This window comes from Eleutherodactylus coqui, chromosome 1 (assembly GCF_035609145.1).
Source record: "Eleutherodactylus coqui strain aEleCoq1 chromosome 1, aEleCoq1.hap1, whole genome shotgun sequence".
Taxonomy (NCBI): domain Eukaryota; kingdom Metazoa; phylum Chordata; class Amphibia; order Anura; family Eleutherodactylidae; genus Eleutherodactylus; species Eleutherodactylus coqui.
The window spans coordinates 448,170,913-448,193,106 of NC_089837.1; the positions used below are offsets into that span (position 1 = coordinate 448,170,913).

General features: G+C 45.9%; 1 protein-coding gene across 1 annotated transcript in view; it reads right to left on the minus strand.

Moving 5' to 3' along the window:
- Window positions 1–22,194, minus strand: part of MTUS2 (microtubule associated scaffold protein 2) — a 353,509-nt gene that overhangs the window by 209,143 nt on the left and 122,172 nt on the right. The window lies entirely within an intron of this gene.

Here is a 22,194-nt window from a genome sequence, read left to right on the forward strand (position 1 = left end):
ATGATGCACTCAGCACTCCAACTGTGTGAGTTTGTATGAAGACTTTTCTATTACTGGCTGCTAGGGAGAGGGGAATAGAACAAAAGCTCAGTGTCTGGGAATGGCCCCGGGCTCCCATGCCCTCCAGGCCCCATAGAAGTTGCATGGTCCAACCCATTAAGTATCCACGAAACATGACTAGGAATTTTAGTCCAGCTAAAGTCTCCTACAGTACAGAGCAGCTTAATAAGCTTGTGTTTCTCCTTGTGGAGACCACCATCAGCGTAGAGAGTCTTACAGGCAGTGCGCCCTGGGAAAAGGTATGCAAATTAGCTACCTCCAATATGTGGCAGCAGTGAGTCCATTTTGTTATCCTTTTGGAAAATATCTAATTTGTATATCTTTTGGAGCAGTGTGCAATACGAAAATACGAATGGTCAGTACAGTTCCTGAGTGGATGCCGTGTTTCACATTTTATTTCCCCTAGATTCAGACAATGCTGAATCCCATCTAATGTTCTTATTTTTAGCATAGGGCGTGCTCTGTCCTATTTTCTGCAATATCCAACTTACATAGTACTATACTGTGCTGAAGAATTTGCTTTTTTCACTTCTGTGGTGTATATATTTTTTTGTGATTTACTTTTTTGGGGGGGAAGGGGGAGGATTATTTTATTATTTCTCGTTCCACTTCATTCAACAGAAAATCTAGATGCAAGTCTGACAGTTCACAGAGTGCTCCAGAAAGACAATTGGATATTTCTTCCTCTGGTATAAAATAAGAGCAGTTCATACCATACTAGAAAAGGGCAGTACAGAGTATGTAGTACCACACTATACAGTAGGGAGGCGCTACCAGACAGCCAATCAGTGCAGACACTTCAGTAATAAAGGGGTTTACCAGGAAAAATGGCAATGCTAGTCTGTTGATTCTGGCTTCAAGCAATGGCCTACTGAAAATGTTGTAACCTGAGGCCAACGTAACTTGAGGGACGACCGTACATCACGAATATTTACCTAATTAATGTAAGTGACTAATTAACATATTTATTTTAAAAGTACATTTAGCGTAACTGAAATATATAATTAATATCCAGTCCGTATTTAGCCCAGTCATGTGTATTTATTCTTTTTTTCCAGCTAATGGTGCCAAAGTATAAGTAGCATTGCGTGCCGGATAAAAGCTTCTCATTTTATGAACAAGAATGTGTTCAGGCATGAACATGGAAATCCAGAAACGCTGGTCTTCGTGGAATACCTTCCTGCTCCAATATTAAAGAGGTGTGAATTATTTAATGTATCCGCAGATTTTTATACAGTTTTCAGAAGGCTGGTAGAAAAAAAAAAGTGTGCTCTCAATGCCAGTCTACAGGTACCTGTATGGAAATGAAGGTTTGATCCCTTTTACTGTTAAAGTAGTATTGAACTCGTGTGCATTATTATATATGTAATATACAGTTGTTATGTAACATACTATAATATAATATGATATGATTTAGGGTGCACTCATACACAGTGGATTTGGTGCCGATTTTCCATATCGGCTACAAATTCTGCATCAAATTCCACATCAAAATTTGCACCATTCATTTTTATTAATGCCAATTAAGAGTACATACGACTTTTTGATCACTTTTTATTCAATTTTTTCTTGGATACAATTTTGGCATTGCATATGTTTTTTTATGATGGTGTTCACCGTGTGGGATTAATAATGTGATGTTTTAGTAATCTAGAGTTGTGTGGATGCATGGATATCAATTTTTTTCTCTTTTGATCATGTGATCGCTCACACAGTATAATGCAATAACGTAGTATACCATACTGCATTTCGACAGGCAGTCTATTTAGATGTACCAGAGGCACGCCTTAAGGGTGGATTTAGGCGACCGTATATCAGCTCGGTTTTCACGCCGAGCCGATATACGGTGTCCTCATCTGCAGGGGGGGGAGGATGGAAGAGCCAGGAGCAGGAACTGAGCTCCCGCCCCCTCCCTGCCCCTCTGCACTATTTGCAATGAAAGGAGGCGGGACGGGGTGTGGCTAACTTACGAGAATTAGCCCCACCCCCGTCCCACCTCTCCCCATTGCAAATAGTGCAGAGGGGCGGAGAGGAGGCAGAGAGGGGGTGGGAGCTCAGTGCACTGCTCCTGGCTCTTCCAGGCTCCCTCCCTGCAGAGAGAGACGACGTATGTCGGCTGGACGTGAAAACCGAGCCGAAATACGGTCGTGTGAATCCAGCCTAATAGAGGATAATTCGTGGCAGCCCTGAAAGACTTCAGAAGGCCACAGGCCACCTTAACAACCAAATGGCACCCCCAGATTATATTGCAGGGGGCGTTCAGGAGCCGTGAGCATTGATTGTCGCATTTAAATGCCACTGTCACAATTGACTGCGGTATTTTAAGGGCTAACAGTTGCGATCGGCATCTGTTTCCAGCGGGTGTTATCTGTCAAAGATAGCTGACACCCACCGTGTAAATAGTGAGTTCAGCTCCTGAGCCTGGTCCATACACCAACACTCGCTGTGCGCTATATATTGTGGTTAAAGAGGTTGTACCGGATCAGAAACTGGGGGGGTTAAACAGTGCCACACCAGTCCACAGGATGTGTATGGTATTACAGCTCAGCTTCACTCACTTCAATACAACTTAGCTATGTTACCAGGCACAACCCATAGTTAGTTGGAAGTACGCAGCCAAGTTTTTCACTCCCGTAGAACTACTCTAAAAGGTATTGAGAAAAGTAGGTCAGAAAAATAGGCTTGTTCTAAAAATTGGCTAGGCACTAGAGATGAGCGAGCACCAAAATGCTCGGCTGCTCGTTACTCGGGACGAAAATTTCGCGATGCTCGAGGGTTCGTTTTGAATAACGAACCCCATTGAAGTCAATGGGCGACCCGAGCATTTTTGTATATCGCCGATGCTCGCTAAGGTTTCCATTTGTGAAAATCTGGGCAATTCAAGAAAGTGATGGGAATGACACAGCAACGGATAGGGCAGGCGAGGGGCTACATGTTGGGCTGCATCTCAAGTTCCCAGGTCCCACTATTAAGCCACAATAGCGGCAAGAGTGCCCCCCCCCCTCCCAACAATTTTTGCTTCTGAAAAGCCCTCATTAGCAATGCATACCTTAGCTAAGCACCACACTACCTCCAACAAAGCACAATCACTGCCTGCATGACACTCCGCTGCCACTTCTCCTGGGTGACATGCTGCCCAACCCCCCCCCCCCCCCGAACGACCCAGTGTCCACAGCACACACCAAAGTGTCCTTGCGCAGCCTTCAGCTGCCCTCATGCCATGCCACCCTCATGTCTATTTATAAGTGCGTCTGCCATGAGGAGGAACCGCAGGCACACACTGCCGAGGGTTGGCACGGCTAGGCAGCGACCCTCTTTAAAAGGGGTGCGGCGATAGCCCACAATGCTGTACAGAAGCAATGAGAGATATAATCCTGTGCCACCGCCATCAGGAGGTGCACACGTGGGCATAGCAATGGGGAACCTATGTGCCACACACTATTTATTCTGTCAAGGTGTCTGCATGCCCCAGTCAGACCGCGTTTTTTTATAAATAGTCACAGGCAGGTACAACTCCGCAATGGGAATTCCGTGTGCACCCACAGCATGGGTGGCTCCCTGGAACCCACCCGCTGTACATAAATGTATCCCATTGCAGTGCCCTGGACAGCAGAGCTAACGTCAGATTAAATGCAGGTGGGCTTCGGCCCACACTGCATGCCCCAGTCAGACTGGGGTTTTTTATAAGTAGACACAGGCAGGTACAACTCCCTATTGTGAAGTCCGTGTGGACCGACAGCATGGGTGGCTCCCTGGAACCCACCGGCGGTACATAAATATATCCCATTGCAGTGCCCAGCACAGCTGAGGTAATGTCATGTTTAATGCAGGTGGGCTTCGGCCCACACTGCATGCCCCAGTCAGACTGGGGTTCTTTAAAAGTGGACACATGCAGTTACAACTCCCTGTGGACCCACAGCATGGGTGGGTGCCAGGAAGCCACCGGCGGTACATAAATATATCCCATTGCAGTGCCCAGCACAGCTGATGTAACGTCAGCTTTAATGCAGGTGGGCAAAAAATTAATTGGATTACACTGTAGGCGAGGGCCCAAAAAAATTGGTGTACCAACAGTACTAATGAATCTCAGAAAAATTGCCCATGCCCAACCAAGAGGGCAGGTGAAACCCATTAATTGCTTTGGTTAATGTGACTTAATTGGTAACTAGGCCTGGAGGCAGCCCAGTTAAAATAAAAATTGGTTCAGGTGCAAGTTTCAACGCTTTAATGAGCATTGAAACGTATAAAAATTGTTTACAAAAATTATATGACTGAGCCTTGTGGGCCTAAGAAAAATTGCCCGTTCGGCGTGATTACGTCAGGTTTCAGGAGGAGGAGCAGGAGGAGGAGGATGAATAGAATACACAGATTGATGAAGCAAAAAGGTCCCCGTTTTTGATGGTGACAGACAACGATGCTTCCATCCGCGGGTGCAGCCTACGTATTGCTTAGGTATTGCTGCTGTCCGCTGGTGGAGAAGAGAAGTCTGGGGAAATCCAGGCTTTGTTCATCTTGATGGGTGTAAGCCTGTCGGCACTGTCGGTTGACAGGCGGGTACGCTTATCCATGATGATTCCCCCAGCCGCACTAAACACCCTCTCTGACAAGACGCTAGCCGCAGGACAAGCGAGCACCTCCAGAGTATACAGCGCGAGTTCAGGCCACGTGTCCAGGTTCGACACCCAGTAGTTGTAGGGGGCAGAGGCGTCACCGAGGACGGTCGTTCGGTCGGCTACGTACTCCCTCACCATCCTTTTACAGTGCTCCCGCCGACTCAGCCTTGACTGGGGAGCGGTGACACAGTCTTGCTGGGGAGCCATAAAGCTGGCAAAGGCCTTGGAGAATGTTCCCCTGCCTGCGCTGTACATGCTGCCTGATCTCCGCGCCTCCCCTGCTACCTGGCCCTCAGAACTGCGCCTTCTGCCACTAGCACTGTCGGATGGGAATGTTAAGATCAGTTTGTCCGCCAGGGTCCTGTGGTATAGCATCACTCTCGAACCCCTTTCCTCTTCAGGTATGAGAGTGGAAAGGTTCTCCTTATAACGTGGGTCAAGCAGTGTGTACACCCAGTAATCCATAGTGGCCAGAATGCGTGTAACGTGAGGGTCTCGAGAAAGGCATCCTAACATGAAGTCAGCCATGTGTGCCAGGGTACCTGTACGCAACACATGGCTGTCCTCACTAGGAAGATCACTTTCAGGATCCTCCTCCTCCTCCTGCTCCTCCTCCTCAGGCGATACACGCTGAAAGGATGACAGGCAAGCAGCATGGGTACCCTCAGCAGTGGGCCAAGCTGTCTCTTCCCCCTCCTCCTCATGCTCCTCCCCCTCCTCCTCAACGCGCTGAGATATAGACATGAGGGTGCTCTGACTATCCAGCGACATACTATCTTCCCCCGCCTCCGTTTCCGAGCGCAAAGCATCTGCCTTTATGCTTTGCAGGGAACTTCTCAAGAGGCATAGCAGAGGAATGGTGACGCTAATGATTGCAGCATCGCCGCTCACCATCTGGGTAGACTTCTCAAAGTTTCCAAGGACCTGGAAGATGGCTGCCAACCAGGCCCACTCTTCTGTAAAGAATTGAGGAGGCTGACTCCCACTACGCTGCCCATGTTGGAGTTGGTATTCCACTATAGCTCTACGCCGCTCATAGAGTCTGGCCAGCATGTGGAGCGTAGAGTTCCACCATGTGGGCACGTCGCACAGCAGTCGGTGCACTGGCAGATTAAACCGATGTTGCAGGGGCCGCAGGGTGGCAGCGTCCGTCTTGGACTTGTGGAAATGTGCGCTGAGCCAGTGCAACTTTCCGAGCAGGTATGACAAGTGTGGGTAGCTTTTCAGAAAGCACTGAACCACCAATTAAAGACATGGGCCAGGCATGGCACGTGCGTGAGGCTGCCGAGCTGCAGAGCCGCCACCAGGTTACGGCCGTTGTCACACACAACCATGCCCGGTTGGAGGCTCAGCGGCGAAAGCCAGCGGTCGGTCTGCTCTGTCAGACCCTGCAGCAGTTCGTGGGCCATGTGCCTCTTCTCTCCTAAGCTGAGTAGTTTCAGCACGGCCTGCTGACGCTTGCCCACTGCTGTGCTGCCACGCCGCGCGACAGCGACTGCTGGCGACGTGCTGCTGCTGACACATCTTGATTGCGAGACACAGGTTGCGTTAGAGGAGGAGGAGGAGGGTGGTTTAGTGGAGGAAGCATACACCGCCGCAGATACCAGCACCGAGCTGGGGCCCGCAATTCTGGGGGTGGGTAGGAGTGGTCCCAGGCTCTGTCTCGGTCCCAGCCTCCACTAAATTCACCCAATGTGCCGTCAGGGAGATACAGTGGCCCTGCCCGCCTGTGCTTGTCCACGTGTCCGTTGTTAAGTGGACCTTGGCAGTAACCGCGTTGGTGAGGGCGCGTACAATGTTGCGGGAGACGTGGTCGTGCAGGGCTGGGACGGCACATCGGGAAAAGCAGTGGCGACTGGGAACCGAGTAGCGCGGGGCCGCCACCGCCATCATGCTTTTGAAAACCTCAGTTTCCACAAGCCTATACGGCAGCATCTCCAGGCTGATCAATTTGGCTATGTGCACGTTTAACACTTGAGCGTGCGGGTGCGTGGCGGCGTACTTGCGCTTGCGCTCAAACAGTTGCGCTAGCGACGTCTGGACGCTGCGCTGAGAGACATTGCTGGATGGGGCTGAGGACAGCGGAGGTGAGGGTGTGGGTGCAGGCCAGGAGACGGTAGTGCCTGTGTCCTCAGAGGGGGGTTGGATCTCAGTCGCAGGTTGGGGCACAGGGGGAGAGGCAGTGGTGCAAACCGGAGGCGGTGAACGGCCTTCGTCCCACCTTGTGGGGTGCTTGGCCATTATATGCCTGCGCATGCTGGTGGTGGTGGCTCCCCAGCTGATCTTGGCGTGACAAACGTTGCACACCACTGTTCGTCGGTAGTCAGGCGTCTCTGTGAAAAACTGCCACACCTTAGAGCACCTTGGCCTCTGCAGGGTGGCATGGCACGAGGGGGCGCTTTGGGAAACAGTTGGTGGATTATTCGGTCTGGCCCTGCCTCTACCCCTGGCCACCGCACTGGCTCGGCCTGTGCCCACACCCTTACTTGGGCCTCCGCGTCCTCGCCCGCGTCCACGTCCTCTAGGCCTACCCCTACCCCTCAGCATGCTGTATTACCAGTAGTGCAGAAACAGAACGCTGTAATTAAATGTGCCGCTTATTGGCCTGTGGTTGGAGGCTGACTTCGCTTACGGAACGCCCAGCAGAGCCAGGAAAGAATTTTGCGCAAGCCTGCTGTAACACTTAGCTGGCTGCGTATGAATTAGGACAACTACCCCCAGCAGAGACGCAGTACACTGAGGACGGTCACAGGCAGCCCAAATAGACTTTTTTCCCAAATGTTTTTGGAAAAGCCCACTGCCTATATAGACTGTATATGTCTTCTGTCCCTGCCTCACCACTACTGGCCCTGGACAATGTAAAATTACTGCAGACTGTTTCACTGTGGACAGGAATACAGCGGTGATGTAACAGGCAACACAGAGCCAGGAAAGAATTTTGCGCAAGCCTGCTGTAACACTTAGCTGGCTGCGTATGAATTAGGACAACTACCCCCAGCACAGACCCAGAACACTGAGAACGGTCACAGGCAGCCCAAATAGATTTTTTTTCCCAAATGTTTTTGGAAAAGCCCACTGCCTATATAGACTGTATATGTTTTCTGTCCCTGCCTCACCACTACTGGCCCTGGACAATGTAAAATTACTGCAGGACGCAATGCTCTGGACGCAATGCTCTGCACGGCCGATATACAAAAAAAAAATAAGTGCAACACTGCAAAAAGCAGCCTCAACAGTACTGCACACGGTCAGATGTGGCCCTAAGAAGGACCGTTGGGGTTCTTGAAGCCTACAATAACTCCTAACACTCTCCCTATAGCAGCTCCAGCATCAGCAGCACTTTCCCTGAGCTATGTCTGAATGCATCTGTGGCGAGCCGCGGGAGGGGCCGATTTATATACTCGGGTGACACCTGATCTCGCCAGCCAGTCACTGCAGGGGGGTGGTATATGGCTTGAACGTCGCAGGGGGAAGTTGTAATGCCTTCCCTGTCTTTCTATTGGCCAGAAAAGCGCGCTAACGTCTCAGAGATGAAAGTGAAAGTAACTCGAACATCGCGTGGTGCTCGTTTCGAATAACGAGCATCTCGAACACGCTAATACTCGAACGAGCATCAAGCTCGGACGAGTACGTTCGCTCATCTCTACTAGGCACCAGTGAGATTATATTTTAATATAGTACAAATAGGCAGCACAGCAGCTCAGTGGTTAGCACTATTGCCTTTCATCAGCGAGGTCCTTAGTTCAAATCCAACCAACAATTGCATGGAGTTTTCATGTTCTCCATATTCTTCTGTGAGTTTCCATCCACACTCCAAAATCATGCTGATAGGCGTGACTTCCTATGAAATTGGCCCTAGTGTGTGCCACAGGGGTAGGTATGTGATGGCAATTTGTACAGAGCTATGGACCATGGGGGAGACAAGTCCACATGAGAAAATTCTAAATCTACTAGCATGTTGCAAACTGCCTATCAGAAGGTCTGAAAATGAATTAAGAAATACAAATTGTAACCTAAAACTACAAGTTTTGAAACTGAAGATAACGACTAATATATGGAAAAAGCATTTCTGCATATCAAAAGAATAGCCTGCCAGAAGCCTTTATGAAAAGATTGGGTAGCTACCTAACTAAAATGTGCTGGAGAATCATACAGTAAGTATTAGATTCAGGATAGACTCTGCAGCATCCAGCAATCAGGGTCATGGGCCTTTTACCACCTATGGTACGGGGTACATTACTTTGCTTAAGGCCTCATTTAGACGGGCATGTTTTTCTGTGCCCCACTGCTCACATGAGTGGAAAACATTAACGGGCAAAGTTTCATATGCACAGCGCATGAAACTTTGCCCATTCACTGGAGCAGCTGCTCCACGAAGGTCTCCTCATCACTAAACACTGTGACAGCACTGTTAGAGTTTTCAGTGATGAGGGGACTGCAGCGGGGACGAAAGAATCGCCTGCCACAGCTGTCACAGGGGTTGGCAGAGGACCCCAATGCTGTCCCATTGCTTTCAATGAAGGAACCCCTGCAGCGACAATTTTCGAGTGGCTTAAAATTTAAGCCCTACCCCGAAAATCAGCCCTAGCTATAGAAAAAAAAAGTTAACTCCCCTAGAAGCACTGTCGGGCTCCTCTCCCTGGTCCCTGGCAGTCTTCTTTTGTATTGTGGTGGCTGGGGATTGAAAATTCCCCGCCTCCAGAAACCACTGCCTCTGATTGGTCACAGCGTTCAGCTGTCATTCAATGGCTTATATTATAAGCCCCCCTACCCCGAAAATTAACTGTACAGGGGTTGCCTTCATCCCATTGCAAACCAAAGCAATGGGATGGCATCGTGCTCCTCTGCCACAGCTGTGGCAGGGGATTCTTTCATCCCCGCTACAGTCCCCTCATCACTGAACACTGTGGAAGTGCTGTCACAGTGTTCAGTGATGAGCAGACTCCACGCAAGGATTAATGGAACCACTGGGACTAAGGGGTTAACAGCAGGACATCTAAAAGGTGCTTCTGGCCAAAAACCCTTTTAAATGCTCAGCTGTAAGCAGCGGGGAAGCTATACCCACACAGGAGTTTCCATTAGGAGTCAATGGACACTCCTGCAAAATGCGCACCTATGTCCTATTTTTTTAGGTGCGAGCTGTTTTGCGCTTCTAATTTCACGCATATGAATGCTTCTATAGGAACCCATTGGTTCTTTTAGAAGCACACATTATGCGCGCAAACCACACACTCGTGTGAATGAGGCATAAAACTTTCATTGTTTACTCCCCACGCACACGCGCACACTATTTTCATATAAAGAATTACTTTGGAACTTTCCTGTCATTGCAAAAAAAGTCAATCTGCAAAAAGAATAAAAAGTATATAATATTAATATCCTTACTCAAAGGTCTTCAATGGTTTCCTGCTGCCATTCTTGCATGCTCTGGTTTGATCACTAGGCAGCAATAATGATGCCTCCTAGGTAATGTCACATAACATGGCCGTATAGTCCAATAGCTGCTTTGGGATATTGTATCCCCACAGAAAAAATGTCACTGCAGTAAATGTCAGCGCTGTCTACAGACATGGGACAACACTGCCTCATTTAATTAGGCTTTGTGTCTGTAACACTTATCACACTCTGAGGAATTTTACTAAATTTATTACACCGTTCAAAAAAATTAGGGGAACACTCAAAGCATACTTGAGTTTTCAACAAGTTTTCTAAAATAAATTATGTTCTCATTCCTTTCATTTACTGCTTGTTCGCACCTTGTTTCATATATGTAAGTCTCGATTTTCAGGTGGTCTTTCTAATTTTTCTGCTGTTTGTAATGCACTTTTAAGGAGGGGGCATGTAGCAAGCCTAGTATTTTGCCAGTAGTTCACTGAACTGAACTTCCTTGCCCTGACTTCCCATGCTCCATTACACTGTCGCTACTCCAAACAGCAGTGAGGAAGTATCTGAATGTCCATCCTTTTACTTTCCCAGGACGATCAGGCATTCAGAGACATTCTGGCTAAATAGTTACTAAACAAAGCGCTGTGCAATAAGTTTAGCGCTATGTAAATAATGATTAGTATTATTATTAAACTCACTATAATGTGTGCACACACACAGGCATTTTAACAGCAGGAGAGGCAGAGATTGTGGAGATCGGTATCACAGTGTCTGCAGATTTGTAAGCCTGCACCCTGTAAGTGCTAGGTAACCCCAAGTGAAGATAGTTCCGTGAAGTGTTTCCTTCATTTTTTGGGGCAGTGTGTAAACATTTTTTCAAAATTTTTGAAGGGTAGGGAGTTTTTTTGTGGTCCGGAAATTACACCATACAGGAGGTCAAAGCTTTGTCTATTCTATAAAGGGCTTAAAATCTCTTTATAAAGCTTTAGAGACAAATGATAACATTTTCCCTGCCTGCAGCTGCCATATGTGTCACGTCTCAGTCAGCACATTGTTAATAATTTTGCCAGCACACCTAGTTTCTGTAGGTTCTATCCAGACTAGCCAGGGTTAACAGCTCCTGTGCTTTTTAGTCTAGGTTAATTAGTCCTGCTATTGTCTGACAGGTGTGGCTGGTGATTGACATGTCTGTCAGCCAATCAGCTTCTCCCTCCTCCCTATAAGATCCAGCTCTTGCTGCTTGGGAGTTGCAGATTAATTTCCAGTGATCCCTGAGCAGTCAGCCTGCTCAGAGCTGCTGTGTAAATGTACGTTAGGACAGCGCTCCACTAGACACAAAAAGCAATTGATGTAAATGCAGATGTATGAGACAGGGCTTACCGGGTGTTTAGTGGGGCGCCTGGAAGGGAGCACCACCAACACCTCCACATCCTGGTTCGCCTATAGTAAATACCACAGAGGTATACAAGTCGTTCCTTAATCCCGATAAAAACTCGGGAGAGCTGCTTGGCTCTTGTGTCCAACTGTAAAGCCGGACCCACGATGTAAGTGATATACCAAGAAGAAGAAAAAATCCACCCCGCGCTCACAAGGAGAGATTGAGAAATAGCCTACGTTACAAATAAGGTTTCTTTAATCCAGTGCAACGCGTTTCATCGCTAACTTGCTTGAGAAAGTCGCAAGTTAGCGATGAAACGCGGTGTACTCGATTAAAGAAACCTTATTTGTAATGGAAGCTATTTCTAAGTCTGCCCTTGTGAGCGCGGGGCAGAATTTTTCTTCTTCTCAGAGCTGCTGGGTCTGGCTCTGGTACTTTGGTTTGCTCCTCGTTTGTGTCTATTGTTTGTCTGTGCTTGTTCTGTTTATTTCCATGCATTGTACCCCATATGTTCAGGGCTCCCTTGTAGGGATTTGTAGTGGCCTAGGCACGAGTGCGTGTCCGCACCTGTCGGAAGCGATCCAGCTCCATCTCGGGGTAGGGGTTTACAGCGAAAGGATTTCCCTTACTTTATTTTGCCATTTCGTTGCACAGTTGAGATATACAGGTCCTTACCCTCCTGCAGATGTGTTCTCTGTCTGTTCTACATCCAGCCACCTGTACCAGCGCTTTCCCGCGTCCGTCTTGGCTGCCCCTTGTACCCTGTTCGTGTTGGCAGTCCATGACGAACGTGACAATATGGACTGATACAGCGCGCTCTAAACTCCGTAACAATTGTATAAATCTATAAGAATTGAATTCATTTACCTCTAAGATGGGAAGCATGGACTGACCCTGAGTCGGGAACCCCTTCCTATGATGTCCATAAGCCCTAATAGTGTATATGGACAGGGTTTGTCAATTGCTTGCAGTACTGTGCTAAAATTTTAGGGAGGTGTGGAAAAAATGCTGCAAAGTACGAATACTTTCAAACCTGGAAGTTGTAATAGTTTCTTTTTTTCAATTAAAAAATGCAAAATGAATGAACAAAAGAGAAATCTAAATCAAATCAATATTTGGTGTGACCGCCCTTTGCCTCCGAAACAACATCAATTCTGTGCCAATTTCACGTCACAGGTCATACACCATGGCAAGACCGAGCACAGCAACAAGACACAAGGCAGTTGTACTGCATCAGCAAAGTCTCTCACAGGCAAAGATTTCAAAGCAGACTGGGGTTTCAAGATGTGCTGCTCAAACTGTTTTCAAGAAGCACAAAGAAACAGGCAACCTTGATGACCATATACACAGTGATCTGCCAAGGAAACTTAAGGCCCATTTACACAGGATGAGTGTTGAGCAAACGATGCCCAACACTCATCCCTGTGTTTCCTCACTCCCGTGCTCCTCTCTCGCACACGGAGCGCCCCGCAAGGGGCCGGGGCAGTGCAGGAGATTTCTCTCCTCTCGCTCCCCCGCCCCCCTCCATTGAGATAACAGTGGTTGTGAGCTACTGAACGGACGCTGTTTAAACTGCACGATCAGTGATGAGCTTCATTGCTTGTCTTTTATGCTGCATAAGTAGCATCAGTAGCGAACGGCCGCTGTGTTATCTCAATGGAGGGGGGCGGAGGAGCAAGATGAGAAAAATCTCATGCACTGCCCCGCTCCCCCTGCTGACCGCTCCGTGACCCAGCCAGCTCTGCTATCCCCCGTGCAGGAGCACAGGAGTGCGGAGTCACAGGGACAAGTAAATGGGCCTTAAAGGGGTTGTCCCGCGCCGAAACGGGTTTTTTTTTTTTCAACAGCCCCCCCGTTCGGCGCGAGACAACCCCGATGCAGGGGTTAAACAAGAACACCGGACAGCGCTTACCTGAATCCCCCGCTCCGGTGACTTCTTACTTACCTGCTGAAGATGGCCGCCGGGATCTTCTCCCTCGGTGGACCGCAGGGCTTCTGTGCGGTCCATTGCCGATTCCAGCCTCCTGATTGGCTGGAATCGGCACGTGACAGGGCGGAGCTACAAGGAGTCGCTCTCCGGCATGAGCGGCCCCATTCAGAAAAGAAGAAGACCCGGACTGCGCAAGCGCGTCTAATCTGGCGATTAGACGCTGAAAATTAGACAGCTCCATGGAAACGAGGACGCTAGCAACAGAACAGGTAAGTGACAAATTTCTGATAACTTCTGTATGGCTCATAATTAATGCACAATGTACATTACAAAGTGCATTAATATGGCCATACAGAAGTGTATAGACCCACTTTGTTTTGCGGGACAACCCCTTTAAGTCCAGCAGATGAAGACACAACATGCTTACTTCCCTTTTAAATCGGAAGATGTCCATCAGTGCCATCAACTCGGAACTGTTAGAAACCATTAGGACCAGGTAATACCATCTACTGTTTGGAGAAGTCTGGCCAGAAGTGGTCTTAATGGAAGGTGATCAAGAACTCGGTTTAGAGTTGGAAACGCGTTCTCTGTATTCTGATTTTATGGCACTTATTTACTAAAGCAGGACACTTTCTTCTTAAAGTCAATCAAGTTTCCTATTTCTTTGAATTGCGTCTTCATGGAAGGATTGTCTCCAAAAGCCTTTAACATAGGAACAAGGCCAACTCCACTATGTACAAAAACATAGGAACTGGGGGGTAGAGAATGGCAGCAGGTGCTCTGGACTGATGAGTCAAAATGTGAAATATTTGGCTGTAACAGACGGCAGTTTGTCCATAGATGAGCTGAAGAGAGGAACAATAATAAGTGTTTGCACGCAACAGTGAAACATGATGGAAGTTCCTTGCAAGTCTGGAGTTGCATTTCAGCTAAAGGAGTTGGGTATTTAGTTAAGAGTAATGCTGAGAAATACAGGCAGATACTTATCCATCATATAATACCATCAGGGAGACATCTATTTGGCTCCATATTTATTCTGCAGCAGGACAACAATCCCAAACATCCAACTAATATCAATAAGATCTATCTGCATAAAGAAGAACCTGGAAGTGATAATATGGCCCCCACAGAGTCTTGATCTCAACATCATCCAGTCTGGGATTACATGAAGAGACAGAACGATTTGGACAAGCCTACATCTACAGAAGATCTGTGGTTAGTTCTCCAAGATGTTTGGAACAATCTCACTGCAGAGTTCCTTCAAATTTTTGGGCAAGTGTACCTAGAAGAATTGATGCTGTTTTGAAGGCAAAGAGTGGTCCACCAAATACTGAGTTGATTTAGATTTCTCTTTTGTTCATTCACTTTGGGAAACACTGACATGGAAAAGGACTTGGGGATTTTAGTGAACTGTAAACTTACCTGGAGCAACCAGTGTCAGGCAGCTGCTGCCAAGGCAAATAGGATCATGGGGTGCATCAAAAGAGGTCTAGGGGCACATGACGAGAACAGTGTTCTTCCTCTTTACAAGTCACTGGTCAGACCACACATGGAATATTGTGGACAGTTTTGGGCAAGGGTACTTAAGAAAGACATATCAGCGCTTGATCGGGTACAAAGATTGGCAACTAAAGTAATAAATAGAATGAGCAGACTACAATACCCAGAGAGGTTATCAAAATTGGGATTATTTAGTTTAGAAAAAAAATGGCTGAGGTGCAACCTGGTAACTCAGTATAAATATATCAGGGGGTTTCTCGCATGATCTTTTTGTAACCATGACTGTGACTGTAACAAGAGGAAGATTTCTACATCTAGAGGAAAGAAGGTCTCTACACCGGCATAGAAGGGCGATACAATATTACATCTTATAATCATTTCAAAAGGGTTGGTGATCCAGGAATTATTGGGGTCGGGAAGGAAATTTTGCCCTAAAATGGGCAAAATTGGCTTTTACTTCATTGCTGTTTTTTTTCTTCCTCTGGATCAACATTGGGGGAGGGGGGGGGGGGGGGGCATAGTACATACTATGTTACTATGTTTGCATTTTGTTGACAAAAATAAACTATTAACACTTCCAGTTTTGAAAGCATTCGTACTTTGCTGCAATTTTTCCACACCTGCCTAAAAATTTTGCACGATACTGTATTTCTACATTATAGCAGTTAATGTTGAAGATTTCTTATAGACAGGATATACTGTATAGACTTTCTGTAAATAAAGTCCCAGACCTTTTTCTTACTGCATATAACATAGGAAAGAAGTCATAGATTTTAAGATATACAGTAGGCTCTAACCATATAATCTCCCCCATGTGACCCAGATTTCTGCTTCAAGGGTGAAGGATATATTTTGATGTTTATATAGTGAATGATAAATGGTTCGCATTCACTTTAGTGTTTGTTAACCTTTTTATATAAATAGTAATAGATCTTATTTTCCATCAGCTCATTGCTGCACGGGGCTGGTTTTATTCCCTATATAAACTTTTCCTAGGCGGTGAGACTATTCACCAGATGAATGGCTACAGACCTCTCCTATTCCACGTTTAATGAAATACGCCAACACTTTGGAGCATGATATCATAGGGGACTTGTGCAGTTTATTGACCATAAGGAATATTGTCTCAGCAGGTAACTGTGTTAAAGCAATGACCCAGCTGATGACAATAGACTCAGATGTTAAAGCCACTGAGTTCTGCTTACCCCAAATAGTCACATAGCAGAAACCTTAACATTTCACTTCTACCTGGGGGACACATAAATAATACAAAGTCAACTCTTTGTGACAATAAAGCTTATAATTAAGTGCAATCTAATGCAATTTTAAGATGCTGCATTTCTTCTCTTTGATATGCCCAAGTGCATGAGTCCTTATTCCTGCACTATATATTTTATATACCCTGAAAATAGGACCAACCTAAAAAATAAGCCTCAGCATGATTTTTCAGGATTTTTGAAGATGCTTGAAATATAAGCCCTACTGGAAAAATAATCCCTAGTTACAGTTAATAAAAGTCAATTTCAATAGTGTCCAGGGAGCTAAACATATGGGGTCCAGTGCTTAATTATGCCTCTGCATAAGAACATTGCCATAGCAGGGAAAGGCTGTCTGTGCAATGTATACTCAGAGTGTACTGTCAGATGTATACCTAGGCCACAGATTGTCCTAATTCTAGTGTCAACCACCTTTTCAGCTATAGATACTGTCTTGTTGCTGTTGCCTACCAACTGCTGGAGGAATTTCACAGACTGTATATGAAGATTGTTTCATTGCTATCGATAACCACCAAGCTCTGTGCCACAACTCTAGGTATAACCACCAAGTTTGTACCCTCTGTAAGAGACTGTAATCATATAATCATTGCCTCACTGAGTCTCTGCTCTATTCTCCAGTGGGATACCATGTAAGCAATGCCCTTTAAGTTTCTAACCCTCTTACATAAGGTAATTACAGTTAATGGCTGGAATACCCCTCGGAGTTGGAGTTGGCTTTCTCAGACGGAGTTATGGTACTTGTAATTTAGGTGAAGTGACGTCTGGCCAGCCCCTTTATATACAAATCTGGTTCCCCATTGCTGTGGTTTTCCCTGGCGAAGTCAGTGCACAACCAGTGTGACTCTTCAGAAGGCTCTGCGCGCGCACTCCTGTTAATCTCTATGAGAGTGTACGTGCACAGACTTCTAAAAAGAGTCGTACTGCAGACCGGGGGACTGAGTAAGTAGGAAAAGAGGTTCCCTGGACTCCGCATCACCTAATCTATAAGCACCATAACTTAGTTTATGGTGCCTATACTTGGTGATAGGTTCCCTTTAATTGAAGTCTGTACTATGGTATCAAATGGAGAGTGCTAGTTTTGTTTTCTACAAACAATGCAGAGCAACGAGGTTGACTTCACCGTTTCTTCTGATTACTGGAAAGTTACCAATGAAAACTAGTTCAGCTCCTTAATCATCAACAAGAGACACGACTTCTCAAAATCTGCAAATAGGACTAATGAGCTGTGTGAACCTTCAAGGTCCGGGACCGCACAATCTCTTTAATATGTAATCCTTGCCTTTCATGTCTGAGGTCCGATCACTGCTGGAAACAGATACAGTAGAGTAATTAGAATATATAAATGATAAAGGGTCCCCAAATGGCAAAGACAGAATATGTGTAAATGTTCTTCGCGTTCACTGTTCATTTTGGGCTGTTCATCATCTTGTCTTACATGTACTGATGATGATAAACTTGTTAGGGTGCGTTCGCATGTAGCTGATTTGCTGCAGATTTAGTCAGATTTTGTTGCGGATCCACAACAAGTTTCATCCCTTCAATTGGATTAAAGTTGAAGGGGTCAAATCTGCTGCAGAGCTGCAACAAAGTCTACAGCAAATCAGCTGTGTGAACACACCCTTAGGCCGCTTTCAGATGAGTATTCTAACACATCCATATTGTGGATCCATAATATGAACATGCTACAGATGACATCACAACCATAGGCCATCAGTATTACGTTAGTTACTGCCTTCATATTTGTGATCATTGATTTTATGAGTAGAAAACAAGACCAATGTGGAGGCAAAAACAAACTTTAAAAAAAATAGCCATTTCAAACATGGCCATGTAAATAGATACATTAGCTGCGTATTACGGTTTGCAAAACAAGCACTGAATATGGAGTTAAAGTATTTTTGTCTGAAAACGGCCTATATGTGATTTTCTGATTATACGGTGTATTTATTATAAGTCAGGTCTGTGTTGTTACATCTGTATTGCACTTTGGACACTATCAGTAAAGGTGGTTTCACATCGGCGCTCGGGGTTCTGCTTTCTGCTCCGTTCAGGGAGCAGTAAAGGGGAATCCCCACAGCTGAACTAATCCGTCTCTGGACGGAACCGAACAGCGCCAGTCGGACCCCATTGACTATAATGGGGTCTGTCCACTTTCTACCGAGCTGCACGGATTTTGGTATTTCGAGATGGATAGGTGATGGAACTTCCGACCAGATGTTCCAACGCAGATGTAAAACCGGCCAAAGAATCTGCAGTAACTCAACTGGGTATTCACCTGACGCAAACATCATCTACATTGTGACTTCATTTAAACATTGAGAAGACTGTACTATGCACAGATGCTGTATCTCTCACTTAGGGATGAAATTACATAGTGCCCCGGGGTGTTCAAGGTTATGATCAGCAGATAATGCAGCATAATGAGTTAGTGCATGGGAGGATAATCTAAGGATGAAGGAGACAAGCCAACCTCTGTGAGGGTAGAGATATACCAGATAGAAAGAAACAATACAGCGCAATACCTTCAGGCAGGTTACAAGCAGTCAGTGGTAAAGTACAATGGGGCACATTTATTACTGGTGCTGCAACAAATTTATGGCATATATTAACCCTTTGCAATCTAATTTTGGTTTCAGGGTTTCCTAGGGGGCTTTCTCTTTCTGCCATTATACAATGGCGCCATCTGCTGGCTAGAGCCAGTACTGCGGTATGGGACATGCTGGAGAGGCCCTCCGACAACAGACCGGCCAATATTATACAGTAAGAATACCCTTGTGGACATCTTCCGACATCAGAGCTGTACAGCCTTCAATCAGAATGTCTTCAGAAGTCAGACAGTGGATTGGAAAGGATTAAAGGGGTTGTCTCGCGGCAGCAAGTGAGCTCATACACTTCTGTATGGCCATATTAATGCACTTTGTAATGTACATTGTGCATTAATTATGAGCCATACAGAAGTTATTCACTTACCTGCTCCGTTGCTAGCGTCCCCGTCGCCATGGATCCGTCTAAATTCGCTGTCTTCTGGCGTTTTTAGATGCGCTTGCGCAGTCCGATCTTCTGCCTGGTGAATGGGGCCGCTCGTGCCGGAGAGCTGGTCCTGCGTCGTCATCGTAGCTCCGCCCCGTCACGTGTGCCGATTCCAGCCAATCAGGAGGCTGGAATCGGCAATGGACCGCACAGAGCCCACGGTGCACCATGGGAGAAGACCCGCGGTGCATCGTGGGTGAAGATCCCGGCGGCCATCTTGGAGAAGGAAGATAGAAGTCGTCGCAGAGCGGGGATTCGGGTAAGTAATATATATATATATTTTTTTTTAACCCATCCCTTGGGTTTGTCTCGCGCCGAACGGGGGGCCTATTGAAAAAAAAACAAAAACGTTTCGGCGCGAGACAACCCCTTTAAGCTTTTGTTAGCGCAAAACAATTTACACAAATTTTTTATTGATTTGCACCCAAAAGTACAGATGTTACCCCTCTCACTCTTGAGTGGGGTTTTTAGGAAGATTTATGAATTATGACTTTTTAAAAAGTTGCACAGCTTGTTGCACCCTGAATCTAGTAGCTAAGTGATGTACAAAGGGACTCTACATCTCTAGACATAAATATGCAACATTGTGTTACATTTGATACATTTGTTACACTTTAAATTACACAAGGGAAAAAAGCTGTAGACAACCGGCATCAAATATTCCCCTGAGGATAGATCCCTCACACATACACACGCCAATATCTTTGGAAAAACTTTTTTTTCAACCTTCCTTCACTATTCAATTTCAAATCAAGACAAAACAATACACGTATAAACAAGATAATCCACGATCCCTTACCTAAAGTTTGCACCCTACTGAGATTTACCTGCCAATATTCTACCAATCTTGCTGTTCTCTAGATATTACTGTCACTGGGAAACACCTTGGGCAGTTATATTACATGAGCAGAAGGTTAAAGGGGGATTCCAGTGAAGTTATCCCCTACATGAGGAGAGATTAAAACCTGTGATCCCAGTGTATGGCTGCATTTACACAGCAAGTGTGATACTGGTCTAAGAAAATCGGACCAATATATCTGCGATTTTTCTGCAAGTGTGATGTGTTTTTTGCGAGAGAACCACAATGCATTGCTGTACATGTGATTTTCATGAGTGTGAAAAAAATCCCATGTTGTTCCAATACTTATAATGGTAAAAATTGCATCGCACTTGGCATATGATTTTTTCCATGTTCCCATAAAAAGTAATGGGCAATATTGCCCAAAAATAGCAGCGATCTTTCTATCTTTGATATTCGGTAGGAGAGAAAAATTGCCCATGTGTATAAACCCATTGAAAATAATAAGTTCATTTCTCGTGTCTTACAATGCACAAAACCTGCACAGAAAAATCGTCTGTATATATACATCATAACATTACTCCTCTATAGATTCATTGTAAGAGCACTTCTTGCTATGGAATTCAGTTTTAGGGCTTATTCACACGAGCGTATATTGGCCAGCTGTGAAAACGGCCATCCAATATACGCTACTATGTGATGCAGAGCTCGGCATATATGCCGTTGGGCGGGGGAAGGCAGCTTGCATATATTTATATTCCACAACACTTCTGTTTGATTCAACCGAAACAACCAATCCCTGTGAATCAGCCAACCGAAACAACCAATCACTGTGAATCAGCCAACCGAAACAACCAATCACTGTGAATCAGCTAACCCAAACAACCAATCACTGTGAATCAGCCAACCCAAACAACCAATCACTGTGAATCAGCCAACCCAAACAACCAATCACTGTGAATCAGCTAACCCAAACAACCAATCACTGTGAATCAGCTAACCCAAACAACCAATCACTGTGAATCACCTAACCCAAACAACCAATCACTGTGAATCAGCCAACCCAAACAACCAATCACTGTGAATCAGCTAACCCAAACAACCAATCACTGTGAATCAGCCAACCCAAACAACCAATCACTGTGAATCAGCTAACCCAAACAACCAATCACTGTGAATCAGCCAACCCAAACAACCAATCACTGTGAATCAACCAACCCAAACACCCAATCACTGTGAATCACCTAACCCAAACAACCAATCACTGTGAATCAGCCAACCCAAACAACCAATCACTGTGAATCAGCTAACCCAAACAACCAATCACTGTGAATCAGCTAACCCAAACAACCAATCACTGTGAATCAGCTAACCCAAACAACCAATCACTGTGAATCAGCCAACCCAAACACCCAATCACTGTGAATCAGCTAACCCAAACAACCAATCACTGTGAATCAGCCAACCCAAACAACCAATAACTGTGAATCAGCTAACCCAAACAACCAATCACTGTGAATCAGCCAACCCAAACAACCAATACGGTTGTGAATCGAGCAGAAGTGCTGTGGAATATAGATATATATACACAGCTTAGCCCTGCTAAGCTGTCTTCCCCTTCCCTCCTCCTCGCTGGCTCTCTGCAAGGGGAAGAGGCGGGATGGGCAGGAGATAGTGTGCTGAGCTCCCGCCACCTCTCTGCCCCTAGCAGCTGTTTGCAACCCCCTGCTTAGTCCTGCCCCTCCCATTGCAAACAGCAGCAAGAGGCGAGGAGAAGAGAAGAGGTGACTGCTAAACTCCCTCCCACCTCCCTTCTCTGGCAGCTGTCATTGGCACCCATAAGAGTTAATGCAGCCGCCGCTGTAAAAGCGGAGATATGCCCCTGTGCACTGTGCATTGTAAACCAAAGCATCAGAGGGGCAGTGTATATCACCGGTATACACCCGTGTGAATAGGCCCTAAGACTCTAAATTCTAAAAAAGATATAGGAGAGCTAGAGAGAATTCACAATATGGATATAAGCGCTCATTTCTATTGTGGTAATTCAGTATGAAAGTACGCTTAAAACATGCATTAATAAACACAGTATTTCAGCTCAACCTAGCCGTGTATTTTGATCGCAGAATGCATGTGCTGAAAATGGACAGAAAGTCAGCGCAGACAAAAAAATCTGAAAAGCTGCCCTGTGTGAACTCAGCCTTTAGGATATCCAGTAACAGTCT